At 41.9% G+C, this 15,034-nt stretch overlaps 4 long non-coding RNA genes across 6 annotated transcripts; 2 read left to right on the forward strand and 2 right to left on the reverse strand.

The window, feature by feature from the left end:
- Window positions 1-1,559: 1,559 nt before the first annotated feature.
- LOC139706876 (uncharacterized) lies at window positions 1,560-7,163 on the reverse strand. Its single transcript, XR_011708552.1, has 2 exons — window positions 6,572-7,163; window positions 1,560-2,486 (listed from the first exon to the last, which is right to left on the reverse strand). It is a non-coding gene; the product is annotated as an uncharacterized lncRNA (long non-coding RNA).
- Window positions 4,779-14,525, forward strand: LOC114098236 (uncharacterized). Its single transcript, XR_003583704.3, has 3 exons — window positions 4,779-4,921; window positions 12,680-12,785; window positions 14,256-14,525. It is a non-coding gene; the product is annotated as an uncharacterized lncRNA (long non-coding RNA).
- Window positions 5,025-9,276, forward strand: LOC114098238 (uncharacterized). Its single transcript, XR_003583708.2, has 2 exons — window positions 5,025-5,236; window positions 8,981-9,276. It is a non-coding gene; the product is annotated as an uncharacterized lncRNA (long non-coding RNA).
- Window positions 11,762-13,317, reverse strand: LOC114098237 (uncharacterized). 3 transcript variants are annotated; one of them, XR_011708553.1, is made up of 4 exons: window positions 13,096-13,317; window positions 12,810-12,982; window positions 12,424-12,513; window positions 11,762-11,924 (listed from the first exon to the last, which is right to left on the reverse strand). It is a non-coding gene; the product is annotated as an uncharacterized lncRNA (long non-coding RNA). The 3 variants fall into 3 exon arrangements; XR_003583705.2 differs by lacking the exon at window positions 12,424-12,513; XR_003583706.2 differs by lacking the exon at window positions 12,424-12,513 and having other exon boundaries at window positions 11,762-11,965.
- Window positions 14,526-15,034: the final 509 nt, after the last annotated feature.

Here is a 15,034-nt window from a genome sequence, read left to right on the forward strand (position 1 = left end):
CTTCTTAACAATGGCTCAGAATTGACATCCGGTCTCTCCAGGGAGGGCAGTGAGCTCTTTTGCAACGCCCCACTGGAGTGTATCATGGATTTCCAGCTTTAGTCACTCAAGATATTTTAATTTTTACTCCAGGACAGAACCCTTCAGTTGATGCATGGGTATTTAATAGATTATGTGCTTCAGAGAAAGCCTTTTCCCTAAGCATCCGTCTCTGTGTCTAAGAGTCTTCAAAGTGGGTCAAATGTACAAGGATAGTTTTATAAAGCACTGGCTCATTAATTAAATAGAAAACCTAAATATCCTCTCTCTTCCAGCCTGAAACTGAGTGTATTACTTTTATGATTCCAGCCCCAGCCTGAATATACCTTACTCTAAAAGGATGACCAAAGAGAGAATTAATACAGGCTTATGAAAATAAACTTTAACTCAAGAGAAGGAGAAGAATGGACCAATATTCTGGAGAAAAATATACCATTTACAGTAGATTTTTTGTATGCCATCAAAATTCATAAGAAAATATTTGCCTTGTGTTTTCTACAAGCTATTACTGAAGTTATCCTACTAAATAGAACAAGGCTTATTAAAAAAACAACTAAACTACTGACTTCATGAACATACACTGGCATCAATTTGAAGTATAGAAAAATAATAAATATGGCATATTAATGGAAGATAAACTATAAAAATTATACTAGAAAACAGAAGAGAAGGAAGATACATCAATGAAAGATTAAAAATAACAAATGTGGAAAAGAGAGGCCAGATCTATCTTATTAATATTACTAAAGAAGAAAAGCTTAGCAATAATAAATTAAACTATTCTTGACCTTACAAACATCAATCTAGTTGAGTGTGTACTTTTTTGAGAAGGATGGAGGGAGTTCTGGTGATTGAACCCAGGGGTTCTTTACTACTGATCTACATTCCCAAACATTTTTATTTTTTCTTTTGATTCAGGATCTCATTAAATTGCTTAGAGCCTTGCTAATTTTCTGAGGCTGGCTTCAAACTTGCGAATCTCCTGCCTCAACCTCCTGTATTGCTGGCATGCACCACCAAGCAAGCCCAGCTTGAGTGTGTATTTGATGTGTTTTGTTAAAAATAGTCAAAAGCTACAAAAAAATCTGTCAATTTAAAATAAATTTCAACATAAAGAATTAGTGTCTAATCTAAAAAAAAAGAAACTATTGACAAAACAAAAACAAAAGATTGACATTAACCTTCCTTTCACAATAATGAGTGCTAAAAAGTAATAAGAACTGTCTATGTTGAGCTGTAGAAATCAGGCCATTGCCTATAAATTCAGGAAATTATTAATTTATGTGACATAACACTGGAAGGACATCCTCAGAAATGCAGACTAAAAGAAAATCTGTCCCTCTTCCTTCAGATTCCTTGAGAATATCTATAAGAATGTCAAGTTAGGGAATCCAAAGTAAGATCTTAGGACAAATAAGAGGAAAGAACTGGAAAGAAGTTCAGTAGTCGTCTCTTACCTAAAGGGAATATGTTCCAAGACCCCAAATGAATACCTGATGAAAGGAAAGTGACCACAACACTCAGAGCAACCAAAAGATCTTTATTGCAGCAGTGCAACAAAGAGAAAGGAAAGAAGGAAAGAGAGAGAGAGAAAAGAGAAGAGATGAACAGGGAGAGAGCAAGAGCAAGAGAGAGATAGAGAGCGCACATAAGAAAGATAAAGAGCAAGAGAGAGCAAGAGAGAAAGAGCAAGAGAGAGAGAGAGCAAGAGGGGGGGGGGCAAGAGAGAGGGGGGCCTGGCAGGAGGGAGTTTTTATAGCCCAAATCTAATGGGGCCTCTGGGTCTGCAAGCTGCCTTGATGGCCCAAGGTGGGGGGGGGGGGTTAAGTGTTCAGCCTTAAGCAGGGTTGAATGTTCAGACTTGAGGCAACAGGTGATAAAGGACCAGATAGAGGGGGGTTTGAGTGCGTGGGCTATCTTGCAGCCAACATCTGTTCAGCCTGCCCTGCAGATGATACAGTTCAGCCTGCTCTGCACCCAACATTCCTCCCTTTTTGTTTTTCTAAGTGACATGGGGGACGGCGTAAAGTCCTCTGGGTACTTTATGCTTAATGGTGGGCGGCGTTGGACCTAGAAGGGGAAGTGGAGGTGGAGGAATGTTCGGGGGACAGGTCTGAGAACACCAGAGCAGAAATAACACTCAGTGGCTACAGACAACTACTGTGGTAGGGGTAAAGTCCATAAAAGTTCCTTGAAGCCACAAGTCCTCGATGGCATCAAACCAGTCCTAGATGGAGGAGATTCTTGGTATCAGCCACTGGTCCTGTAGCAGGGACTCTAGGAAGTATTGGAGGTGGCTTGGTTGAATCCAGTAATGTTAAGGGTGACAGCCTGATTGCAGCCAGTGGAAGGGCAATCGCCTTGACCCATAAACTGAGAGTGGGTGGTGTCATCCTGGTGTCATGTCGCTTGGATGTAGAAGCGGTATCTGTGGTTTGAGATAAAAACTTGAGAGAGAATAATGATTAGTAAAAGAAGAAGAGGGTTGGCAAGAAATTTTGAGTTTGGTGGGCATGGTGGAAGTCCAGGACTGGACATTTGGAACAAGTGCCTTTTTAAGGTGGGAGACATGGTGGTACCAGGGGGAGTTTAGGTTTGATGCTTCCTTGTGGGGATACTGTAGAGCAGACAGAATAAGCAGAGTGGATGTGCTGGAGAGTAGTTCTCATTCCTAGGAAGTGAAAGAGGGGTTGTGAAAATTGGAAAAAGGGTTAGAGAGGGTTTTAGATGGGCACAGAGTCTCTGGAGCCAGAGGAGTTGGTCATGAGTCGTAGGTGTCCATCTTGGGCATCAGGGCTGGTAGTCTAAAAGAAGTAGTTGATTGACCAGCTTGTTGGTGAATTTGTGTATCTGATCTTGCATGAACTTTTATAGGCAATTTAATAGACATGGTCCTATTAGGAGAAACATAGAGAGGACTAATAGGGGTCCTGCGAGGGGGAGGAGCCAAGGCCATACTTAACTGAACATTCCCCATGGAGCCTGTTGGCTTAGTTGCTGTCTCCTCTTTTCTAGCTATTCTTGTCCTTTATTACTCCCAGGAATAACTGGTTTTGGTAGGTGTTTAAGACCAAGTTGGTCAAAATTGACTTTGTTTCTATCTATTGTTAAGAGTCAGCTGAGTTCCCATAGGGGTCACTCGTGGGGGAACCTGAGAGCAGCTTCTTAGTTCTGCTAGTGCCATTTGCGCTAGGATGGGTCCAGGTCTTGCTTGACCATGTGGCTTCCCTTGGAAGCATCAGGGATGTCTCCTGTCTCCAATGACCCTCCTATTCACAGCAAATGCACTGATTGGCTTTTCATTCTCCGGTGGTCTCAATAATCTCCCTGATCAGGAGGTTATGTGGCCCAGAGTTGTAAAGCTCTTTAGAGAAGTTCCCTGTTCCCTGGATTCAGACTGACTCAGAGGGCCAGAGCCAAATATTGGTTTTCTTGGCCATTTTAATTTAACTTTAAGTCTTGATCATAAACATCCAGCAAAGTCAGTTTCACCCTAAATTAAGAGTGTTGGGCTTTAGCTGAAGTCTGGCCTACTTTGGAGTCATTCTTACATGTAGTAAGATGGGAAGCACAGCCTTATCTCAGGTAAGGCTAAGATTTATAAATCTTAGGTAAAGTGTTCTAGTATTGAAGCTGATCTTTTTTTTTAATATTATTTTATAAAATTTACATATATTGTTGCTTGATGTCACATGAATACTAGGTAATACAGTATATTACATTTAAATTGTACCCAGTGTATAGAACTTTATATTAATCTTATTGATAACAGGTCCAGTTATAAAACATTAAATGATATAAATAAATCTCTGATATGTTATTTTTATAAGCCTAAAATAACCATGTAACCTTTTGGAGAACACCAGCTTGATATAGTTTTTTAAAGCTTCTATCTTAATGACATATATCTGGAAAATATGAGCACATTCAATATACAAAGAAGAGTAATAGTACCACAATTATTATTGATGTTTTTATATTAATCAAGTTTAGCTTTTAGAGGAATAACATATTACAATATTGCAAAATAACGGTTGTTGTTTAACCATAGTTGTATATACAGACCTTCTTTAGCACTTACTTAAACCCTCTTATTTACTTAACAGACTCTCTTATCCAGAAACACATTTTCCTTCTATTAAATCCATACCTAGAACCTTCTAATTTTTCTTTCCTATTTGTTAACTCTTTCTTTGTTTCACATTTTTAAATAATCCTTGTAAATTTTTGAATTTAGGCAAATTATTTTATTTTAATAAGAGATATTTTGTTATTTGCAGTACACAATTAATCACATCTATTGACCATTTCATGAAAACATGAACAATGTTTAAGTATATAGAATTATACTGTTGTAGGAACAGACAAGGCAAGGCACCTAAGATAGCACTGAAGATAGGGAAATAGTTTTATTTGGTTGCAGCCGGATTTAGAGGGCACATCTTCTGCTGTAATCAATTAATTCCCTGAACCCCAAGTTTAGGTTGTTTCAGAATTTTGTACCCAACATGTAAGGGAAGGGGCTCAGAAGTTCACAGTCTGCAGAAGTTCACAAAAAGCAGTTTTTTTTTTTCCTCTGTTCTGGGCAAGTTAACCCTTCAAGGACACTTGGGAGGGGGAGAGCTTTTTCTTCCCTTTCTCTCCTCTTCCCCCCACCCTCCCCACCCCTGCCAGCTGTTATCATGGAGCCCAGTTGGTAACCTCCTTATCTTAGACATGTAGCCTTCTCTGTGAAGCCCCAGCTCAAGGCCAGAGGCCTTGTTTTACATATTTTGTGAAACAGGGCAACAGGAAAATAGGAAGTTTATCTACATTTAACTTTTTGTAGAGATTGTTTTGCTGAAAGTCCTAAAATCAGCCATGGTGAAGATTTCTAGAGAAGGTCAGTTAAGCTTTTTCTGTGGGCCTGGGTAAGGAGGGGAAGACAGGAAGGTGGGGCTGAGAGCAGCTCAGTGGATCTGAGAATGAGGAAGGAGTGATGTAAAAGAATAGGATTTTCCCTAGCAAGGAAAACTTGAGCAGTAGAACAGGTAGAGCAGAGGGGAGGATGGGAGTGAATATCCCAAAAAGCCTGTAAGGGACAATTCTTAGTAACCTGTTTTCAGTGATGACAAAGCAACTTTAAAGGCCATTTTCACCAGATCTCTGATAGGGGTCCAAGGGCTCTCCTCAGCTGGTTTGAGCTTTGGGTTCGCTGGTAAGAGGACCTGGTGGGACCTGGTGTGGGCGCTGACAGGAGAAGAGAGGAGTGAGTGGGTAGAGGGATTCCTTCAGTACTTGCTACCTCAGAAAAGAGGCAATGTTTTGAGGAAAGACGGTTGTTTAGGTTTTTGATCTAGTGAGTGGAGAGGAGAAGTCAGGTTGTTCAGGTGGGGGAGACAGTGGAGGGGCTGAGGCAGAAGGTTGAGGGTGAGGACCTATTTGAGCTGGGCGATAGGGTGGAAATTCATCAGGAGGGTCAAAAGTAGTGGATAAGTCCGGAGGAGGAGGAGATTGGGGATCAGTGGTTGTGGGTGTTGGTTTGCAAGCTAGAAGAATTTGCAGAGGTCTGCAAGAGGTGCAGAGAGCACAAGCAAGAAGAAAGCTTTGATATAGCAGCTTTTTACCCATTTTTTCGAATGCTCACAGTAATTGTAGAGATCCCTTAGAATGGAGGGATCCAGGGACCCAAAAGGGGGGCCATCTGCTTTGGTTGTCTAAGGGATAAGTGGGCCAGGCCTGGGTGCTATATTTGATCAATTTTGGGGGTTTGATGTCTGGTGTCAAGGAGAGTGTTTTGAGGTTATCCAAGAGGCATTGTAGGGGAGAGTCGACCGGCAGAGAGGACACATTACTCATGTCACAAAGTAGTATAAGGAGGAGGGAAGGGGATGCAAACTTGGTATAGAGGAGAAGGAAGGAGACGCAACCGTAGTATAAGAGAGAAGGAGGAAACTGATTTATTGGCAAAAGGGGCGTCCCCGCTAGAGCCAAAAATCAGGAGTGCCTTAGTGGCAGGTTTGAGCTGCAGAGATTGGTCGTCACTGAATCCTGACAGTCGAAGCTCTCGTCCTGGACGGAGCTGGAGCCGTGGGAGACCTTGGCCAAGGCTTTTCTTTTCGGGACCCCTCCTGGAGAGGCCGGAGACTCGCAGGGCCGGAAAGAGGGGAAAGAGAGAGACAGGGGAAGAGGGAGGAAGGGGAGGGTAAGTGTCTGAGGACTAGGATTTTAGGAGAGCCACCAAGATGGTGAAGGTCTGGGTGGACTGTGATGTTCAGTTCTCTGTTATGTGTCCCTGGAGGTTACACAGTCCTTCGAGGGAGACCTACAATGCCTATGCTGGTAACTAACAGCTGGGAAGGGAAGGGAATAATTTTGAACCCAGGAGTCTATTCTGCCCTAGGAAGGAGTCCCTGAGGGCCACCGTAGCCTTAAAGGCTGTGGTGGGGTGTTTTCCTCCCCGCAGGTGGGCAAAGAGGTTTGCCGGACAATCAATGGCCAAATCCTCCTGACACCACCATTGGGTTTAGGACTCCAGGGAGGGGAAACTCACCAATCGAAGGCTGGTGGTGGATGGAGTTCTGGCAGTCGAGAAAATGGGTTCAGGTCTGGGTTCAGGCCATCTGGTGAGTGGCACTTTCGAAGGAAGAGGGACCCAAAAGTGGGTTTTAACCCTCTCCCGGGTTTCGGCACCAATGAAAGGAAAGTGACCACAACACTCGGAGCAACCAAAAGATCTTTATTGCAGCAGTGCAACAAAGAGAAAGGAAAGAGAGAGAGAGAAAAGAGAAGAGATGAACAGGGAGAGAGCAAGAGCAAGAGAGAGACAGAGAGCGTGCATAAGAAAGATAAAGAGCAAGAGAGAGAGAGCAAGAGGGGCGGGGCAAGAGAGAGGGGGGCCTGGCAGGAGGGAGTTTTTATAGCCCAAATCTAATGGGGCCTCTGGGTCTGCAAGCTGCCTTGATGGCCCAAGGTGGGGGGGGGGGGGTTAAGTGTTCAGCCTTAAGCAGGGTTGAATGTTCAGACTTGAGGCAAACAGGTGATAAAGGACCAGATAGAGGGGGGTTTGAGTGCGTGGGCTATCTTGCAGCCAACATCTGTTCAGTCTGCCCTGCAGACAACACAGTTCAGCCTGCTCTGCACCCAACACCTGAAAGCATGGATTATATTGAACCTTATATATACAATTTTTTTCTATAGATACATACCTATGATAAAGCTTAACATATAAATTAGACACAGTGAGGAATTAATAACAATTAACTAATAATAAAATAGAACTATTTAAATAATATACTATAGTAAATAAGTGATTTTTGTGTGTCTCTCAAAATATCTTATTGTACTTAAAGGAAATACTTTGTGGCTTCTCTATGGTGTCACCACCATCACTATCGAAATCACTAACATCTTTACTTTTGCACTTGGGAATCATTATTAAATAAAATAAGGGTTGCTTGACCACAGCACTGCCATACAACTGTGATAGTCAATCTGATAAATGAAATAGCTACTTAAGTAACTATGAGGCAGGTAGCTTACAGAGTGTGGATACACTGGACAAAAGGATGATGTCCCAGGTGAAATGGTATGAGATTTCATCACATTACTCAGAACTGTGTGCCATTTAAAACTTATGAATTGTTTATTTCTGAAATTTTCCACCTATTATTTTTGGACCTTGGTTGATGAAAGTGAAAGTATAGATAAGGGGGAATTATCATGCTGAAACCAGTTATTTACACACACACATACACACACACACGCATGCACGCACAATTATAAATGTGGCTACAGGGACTCAAATATTAAAAAAACTGAAATGGATAATTATATTTCAAATTGTTCAGTTAAAATTACTGGAAATGAGAATAGTTGAGGAAGCAAGAATATTTGATTTCTCATTCTGCATAATGAAGAGTAAAGTTAGTGTTTATATTTAGTAAAACAGTAAGTTTGCTCTTCTGGCTGTCTATATCAACTCACTGTTATTCTGCATTGCTACAGAAAAGTCCCAAACCACCTTTCTGGGTTGCCTTGCTCATGTGGCTGTGGGTTAGTCTCTGCCTGGGACACTCTTGTGACATTTGGATGGAGAAGCCATTGTTCTCCTGAAACAGTTACAGCTAAAAAGTGGACCGCCTGAGATTTCACAGTGGCTTCCCACTCAATCCCGAGCACCACCTGCTTCAAACCTCTGGCTCAGACCTTGATGGCACACTTGTTGACCTTCCTCACGCTGTTCTTCCAAAGTTTGTGCCAGCCCCTGCTTCCTGTACTAAACCTTTCATCCCTGGAAAAATTGGACATCATTTTCCTGACTGAATCCTGGCTGATACTTTTGAATTTAAGAATCTGTTCATAATTTAGTCACCACCCATAGAATTTAAAGCAGGAAGTCTCGTTTCCACATCACTGCAGAAGATAAAAGCAAACAAAATACCATCCACCTAGCAAAAAGACAAAACAGAAAGAAAAGAGAGAAAACTTAAGACATAAAGCAAGATGACAGAAGTAACACCAGGCCAAAGAGTTATGTCAATCAACGTCAACACTTTTAAACCCCCTTGGATAAGAGGCAGAGACTCTCAGCTGGAGTCACAACAACAAGGAAATCCACAGGCTGCTCACCACATGTGACTTCAAATGGTATCAAAAAGTTGCCAATGAAAGGATGGGACAAGGATGTGCCAGGCAGGTGTCAGTGGAAAGAAAGCCAAGAAGGATTTAAGATAATAAGGATTAAACAGGGTAATCAGAATCCTAAAAAAAATGTTAACTAGTGGATGGATTCATTCTCATTGTAAAAAGCTTAAAAATACAGAATGAAATAGCAGGAAGCATTGACGGCGTTGGGGGTATTATCCTTTTAGACTTCTATCATTTATCTATTAGCAGGTACAGAATTCACCTGAAGCCAGAGAGACAAAAATAATTGTATTTTCTTCTGTCTCTTTTATAGAAATAAGGAAATCTTTCCCCAAAGCTACAATATGAAGGATATGGAAAATAGGCCCCAAGGAACTTCCCTTACAGTTCCCCCACCTGCCCCGCCCCACCCTAAATGAGCCCAACATCAAAACTCCTCTCCTGACCTGGCCCTGCCCATCAAAAGGGACCATCAAAAGTAACTAACTCTTCCCGTGACCCCACTCTGCTAAGGTCCCATAAAACCCAGACCCTTTTGGTGACCTGCTGCCATTTTCCCACCCAAAGATGTGCCCCTCTGGTGCTGAATAAAGCATCTCTGGTCCATGAGGTTTCCTTCCATTTTCTTTTCCTTTTTGTATTCTATTTCATGTGCTTTCACAATACACTTCATATGTCTTGAACCAATTATTCCTCAGGGAAATGTGATCACCACATTTACGTTAGCTTAGTCTGTTGGAGTGAATCCAAGTGAGGAAGGGAGGGTCAAAGACAATGGTCACCCCAATGGTTTTGTTAAATTTTAAATGTCTGTTACCTGAAATTTATTTGTGTATAGTGCTAGGGAAGGATTTTAGTTTTATTTGTTTGATGAATATTGTATTATTTGAATACCATTATCAAGTCATTATTTTGTTATTGATTTGCTTGTTTTTGCAGTACTGGGGGGGGAGATTCGACTCAGGGACTCTCACACTGGGTAACTTCTGTACTACTGAACTACATCCCTGTTCCTGCTACTGATTTGCTTTTAATACATTTATACACACACACACACACACACACACACACACACACACACACCCTCCTAATCCAGAGTTTTGCAGGTCATTTTTTGCATCTCCCAGAAAGAGTTATCATTTTCTTCATCTTAAGTCATATACATTTGCTGTCAGATATGTTGGGCTTGCTCAGGCTGCTGCTACACAATGTTATAGGCTGGAAGGCTTAAAAAACAGATTTATTTTCTCCCAGTCCTGGAGGCTAGGGAGGTCAAGACCCAGGTGCTGGTGGATTGGTATTTGGGGTCACTTCCAGGGTCATCAACTGCTGACTTCTCACTGTGTCCTTACATGGAAGAAGGAGCAAAAAGGCTCACTGGGGTCTCTTTTATAAGGGCACAAATCATGTTCTTGAGGGCCCCACCTACCAAAGGCCACTCCTCCTAATATTATATTGGAGATTAGGGTTCAACTAAGAACAAGAGGGTACAAATGTTTTGACTAGAACACCTTCTAAAGACCTCATCTCCAAGCACAGTCCCATGGGGGAGTTAGGGCTTCCACATATAAATTTGGAGGGGGGGGGGCATAGTTCAGTCTATGGCATTGAGCTTATTATTGGTATTTCATGGTGTTTGAGGCCACTGTGAGCAGAGAGAGAACTGTGGGCAGGCAAGGCTCAATAGTAGCCATGGGAGAAAATAACAGTATCTGCTTATATCCTAACGAGTGCAGCTTATCTATGAAAGTTTTATTACAGATGTACTCTCCAAAACGGATGTGCCAATGTACATTTCCCCCAGCAGAGTTCCTGTTTTCCCACATCCATGTCAATTCTTTCACTTCTAAACTCTGCCACACAAATGAGTGAAAACGTGTAACTTCTTTATGTTTGTATTGTCCTAATTGACCAGCAAGGATGAACATCTTTCATGTGTGAATGCCTTCAGTGTTTCTCCTTCTGTGCATTAATTATAGCTTTTCCCATTTCTCCCAAGGTTGCTGTTTTTTTTTTCTTTTCCTTATTAATTTGTAGGTCTTCTTTCTATAATTATAAAGTACCTGCAAACATGTAAATATTTTTTTCTATTCTGTGGCTTATCTTTTTTCTCTCTCTCTCTCTTTTTTTTTTTTTTTTGGACAGGGTCTTGCTAAGTTGCTCAGGCTAGTCTTGAACTTGCAATTTTCCTATCTCAGCCTTCCAAGTAACTGAGATTATATCTTTTCATTTTCTAAAAATAATGTCTTTTGATGTGCCAAAGTTTTTTATTTTAAAATAGTTACATTCACAACTCTTTCCCTCAGGGTTTCTCCTGTCAAGAAATATTTTCCTAACCTAAGGACACAGAATATTATCATATATGTTAATAAGTTTAATGGCTTATGTTTTCCATTTGGACCTTTAATCCTTCTAGAAATGACTGGATAAAAGGTGGAGTGGGAATTTGATTTCACATTTTCCATTTGGTGTTCCGGCACCAACACCGACTGTCACCGGCTCTATCTTTCCTGACTCACTAGTTACATCACCTCTGCTCCATGTTGGGTTTCCTTTTATTTTTTTTTCAGTTTCCAGGTTTTCTACTCTGTTCCACTACTCTGTCATTTTCCTCCTATGTCTAGAGGCAACTTTGTCCTTAACAAGGAGGGTGGTGGGTCCACATGCAAACGAGTCTTTGCACAGCACCCAGGTGTGTGTCCTGGGGCAGAGTTTTAGGTCTGACCCTTTTGAAGATCTATAAAAAGAACCACTTGCCAAAGAAAGGAAATACTCAAAAGCTCTAAGATTTCAAGAGTGCCGTCACTCCAATGCTATAAAAACTTTGGTTTGCAACATCCAGATTTCTTGCAAGGAGATGATGTAGTCAAATTAATCCTTTCTGCACTTTGTACACAGAAACGTAATTAGAGTTGCCTTCCAGTGGTCAACGTAAACTGGGTTTGAGAGAAACTTAGAAAGTCCTCCCCATTGTGTGACATTAAATATTTACAAATGGTGATTCTGTATATGATTTCCCCACCTACTTTTAGATTTTCTGCATCTAAAAAAAATTGTATAAGGCATGTGCTCAAGTATAATAATAAACCAACTGTGGGCTTAAACAAATGGGGTTTTATTTATCCCAAGAAAAAGAAGTCATTGGGTAGAGATGTCAGGGCTGAGCTGGTGCCTCAATACCGTCAGGGACCACACTGTCTGTCTTGCTGCTCCACCAGCCTGAGGTGTATGTAGGCCTTCGCCCTCATCCTCGGAACCTGTTGGTCACAAGATGGCTGCTATTTTTCCAGGCTTCATGCTTATGTTAAAAGAAGTAAAAGAAACAGGAAGGAGGAAGTGGTGACATCTTTGTTAGGAAAGCAGAAGCTTTTCCAGAAATTTATCTTTGCAGTCTGTTGCTGTCTCACTGTTCGTGTCTTCTCTTGGTGGAAAGGGGCTTGGAATGTGAGACTTCTATAAGAATACCTTGTTGCGTGGAGCATTGGGAAGCTGGGTTTGGCAAACGATGGCCAAATCTGGCTTGCTCTTTTTGTAAATAAAGTTTTATTAGAACGCAGCCATCCCCACTTATTTTCATGGTATATACGGCTGTTTTGGCTACAACAGCAGAATTGAGTAGGTACAACAAGGACCATGTGGCCACAAAGCTGAAAATATTTACTACCTGTTCTTCTACATAAAACTTTGCAGCCTCCTAATCTAAGGACTAAGGGGAAAGGATAGAAAAAGATAGATACCTAAAGGATAGATATTTACCAGTAAGTAAGGAAGCCATAGCTCTTGAGCTCCCACCCCAAGGAGAGCAAGTGGTTCAAGTGCACACATTCCACAACAAAGTGGCAGGTGCTCAAAAAGAAAAAAAAAAGCATGTAAATTAGAAAGGAACTCAGAAGAACAAATGCCTTTTTATAGAGTTTCCAGGCCCTGCTAGGCACCTGCCCTGATGTCAGAAGGACAATGGCCTAATCTTCTGTCATTTTTCTTTCTTTTCATTTTCTGCTCACTGGGACAGATGAGAAATCTCCTCCAGTCTCCAGGGTTCTTCAGGAGGAAAGCAGGAAGGTGGGAGGCTGTGTGAAGTCAGCTCCTTCCTGTCCTCCTCGCAGTAAAAGTGAAAGGTAAGGTCGCCTTGCGGGTCTCACCAGAGGAAACAGCTCTCTCCGTCACCCTGAGAGAGTGTGTGGCGGTGGCTAAGGAGACCATGGGATCAGCGATGGGCCCTCTGAGCTTTTGTCCCAGGTTCGGTTCCTTTGGAACAGTCTTGCTCTATTGCACACTTGAGTCGCCTTGACTAGAAAAGATGGGCCGAGGAAGCCTGCCAAATAAATGGTGGTCACCTTCCTTGATCCTAAGTGTTTTAGTTAGCTTTTCTACCTCTGGGACTTCGCAAGAACAGTGAAGAGGAAGAAAAGTCTATTTGGGACTCACCATCTCAGAGGTCTTAGTCCACAGAGGACTAACTGCATTGCTCTGGACCCAAGGTGCGGCAGAACATCATGGTGGAAGGATAGGACAGAGGAAAGCAGCTCTGGACACAAGAGAGAGAAAAGGGGGGGAGGAGGGAGAGGGGGAGAGGGAAGGAGGGAGGGAGGGGGGAGAGGGAGAGAGGGGGAGAGAGAGAGAGAGAGAGAGAGAGAGAGAGAGAGAGAAAGACAGCTCCACTCACCAAGGACAAAATATGAACCCTGAAGGCACACACCCAATGACCCACCTCCTCCAGCCACACCCTCCCTGCCTATAGTTACCACCCACTTAATTCCTCTCTATGGTTTAATACACTAATTAGGTTAAGGCTCTGATACCTGATCATTTCACCTCTAAACTTTCTTGTTTTCCTCACACATGAGTTTTTGGGGGATACCTCAGATCTAAACCATAACAGTAAGAAAAAGAGATTCACATTTGGGACAGGCATGACACTAAATTCTCATGATGTTCTCGGGTCAAGCGTGACTCAGTGATGAGGCATGAGGCTGGGACCCTCCACCCTAAGCCACCAGAGCTCAGGTTCTTCCCAAGGTGATGATCATGACACTTCAGAATTTATATTCAAAATGTTTAAGGTAATGGTTTAAGACATGGCCTTTAGGGAATCCACCTTCCCCATGTCTGCTAGAGATCCATTTTCAAATGTAAATCTGAGAAGGCACATTGGTGTGTTTCAAGCAGTGAATGAACCCTGATCAGTTAGTGGTCACTGCCCGGAGCAGAGTCCCGAGTATCTGTCTGGCCTCAATGTCACTGATCTGGGAGAGGTGCACGGGCATGAAAGAAAGAGGTGCTGTCAAAATCCAGGTGTTTAACATGATTGGCTACAGTTTTACTTTTCCTACACAGGGTTCCTCCTTCTTCCTTTAGGATATTGGACCACCTGGATCAATTCCTTGTGGATATTTTTTTTTCATTTATATTTACTATAATTTTAATATTTCTTACATTCTAATAAGTTATCTGGACGTTATTATCTAATCCTTTTCTTAAAAACTCAGTCTTGTATTGACAATCCATTTTTTCATTCCCCTACTCTCTTTCTCTCTGGTTGTTCTTTCCATAGCATTGCTTTTAAAATAATTTTTTTTTCTTTTCAGGAAAATTGCAAACTAATTGAGTGGCCCAGAAGGCTCTCAGAAGCTGGCTGGGTCCTGAGTTACTCCTGTCTGCTGTGTCTCCCGACTCTGCCCTTTAGCTGTTCACATGCTCAGAGCTCTGTCCTGCTTTAGGCCTCCCCCATGGTCTTCCTTCTTCCCTCTGCTTAAAACACTCCTTCTTGGCAAGGACCCTCCCCACACCTGCTTGTCCTTAGCTCTAATGTTGGCATCTTTGCAGAAGTTTTACTAAAGCTCTCACCTAATCCAAAACAGTTTCTGTGTATTAGCTTGGGATAACAAATGAAACATTAAATTTTTTTATTGTAATAAGAACAGATAGGGGCTAGGGTTGGGGCTCAGAGGTAGAGTGCTCACCTAGCACGAATGATACACTGGGTTCAATCCTCAGCACTACATAAAAATAAATAAAGGTATAGTGTCTATCTACAACTAAAAAATTTTAGAAAAAAATAACAGATAACATGAAATCTACCTTCTTAACATATTTGTGTGTGTGTGTGTGTGTGTGTGTGTGTGTGTGTGTGTGTGTAGAATACAGTATGGTAGCAATAAGCACAATGAGTAGAGCAGGACTCAAGAACTTATTCTGATGATGCTATTTGCATCCCTATTTTCTGTGTCAAAATTTACGTCTCTTCAGAGCTGGTCCTCCATAAATGTTTGCAGAAAATATGAGGACACTGTCGTCAGAATCATGGAGGAAGATGCTAACACTTCATCTCTTGGGGATAGGAGAATAATCCCCAAGACAGAACCAC

The sequence above is a fragment of the Marmota flaviventris genome, chromosome 9 (genome assembly GCF_047511675.1).
Source record: "Marmota flaviventris isolate mMarFla1 chromosome 9, mMarFla1.hap1, whole genome shotgun sequence".
NCBI classification, from domain to species: Eukaryota; Metazoa; Chordata; class Mammalia; order Rodentia; family Sciuridae; genus Marmota; species Marmota flaviventris.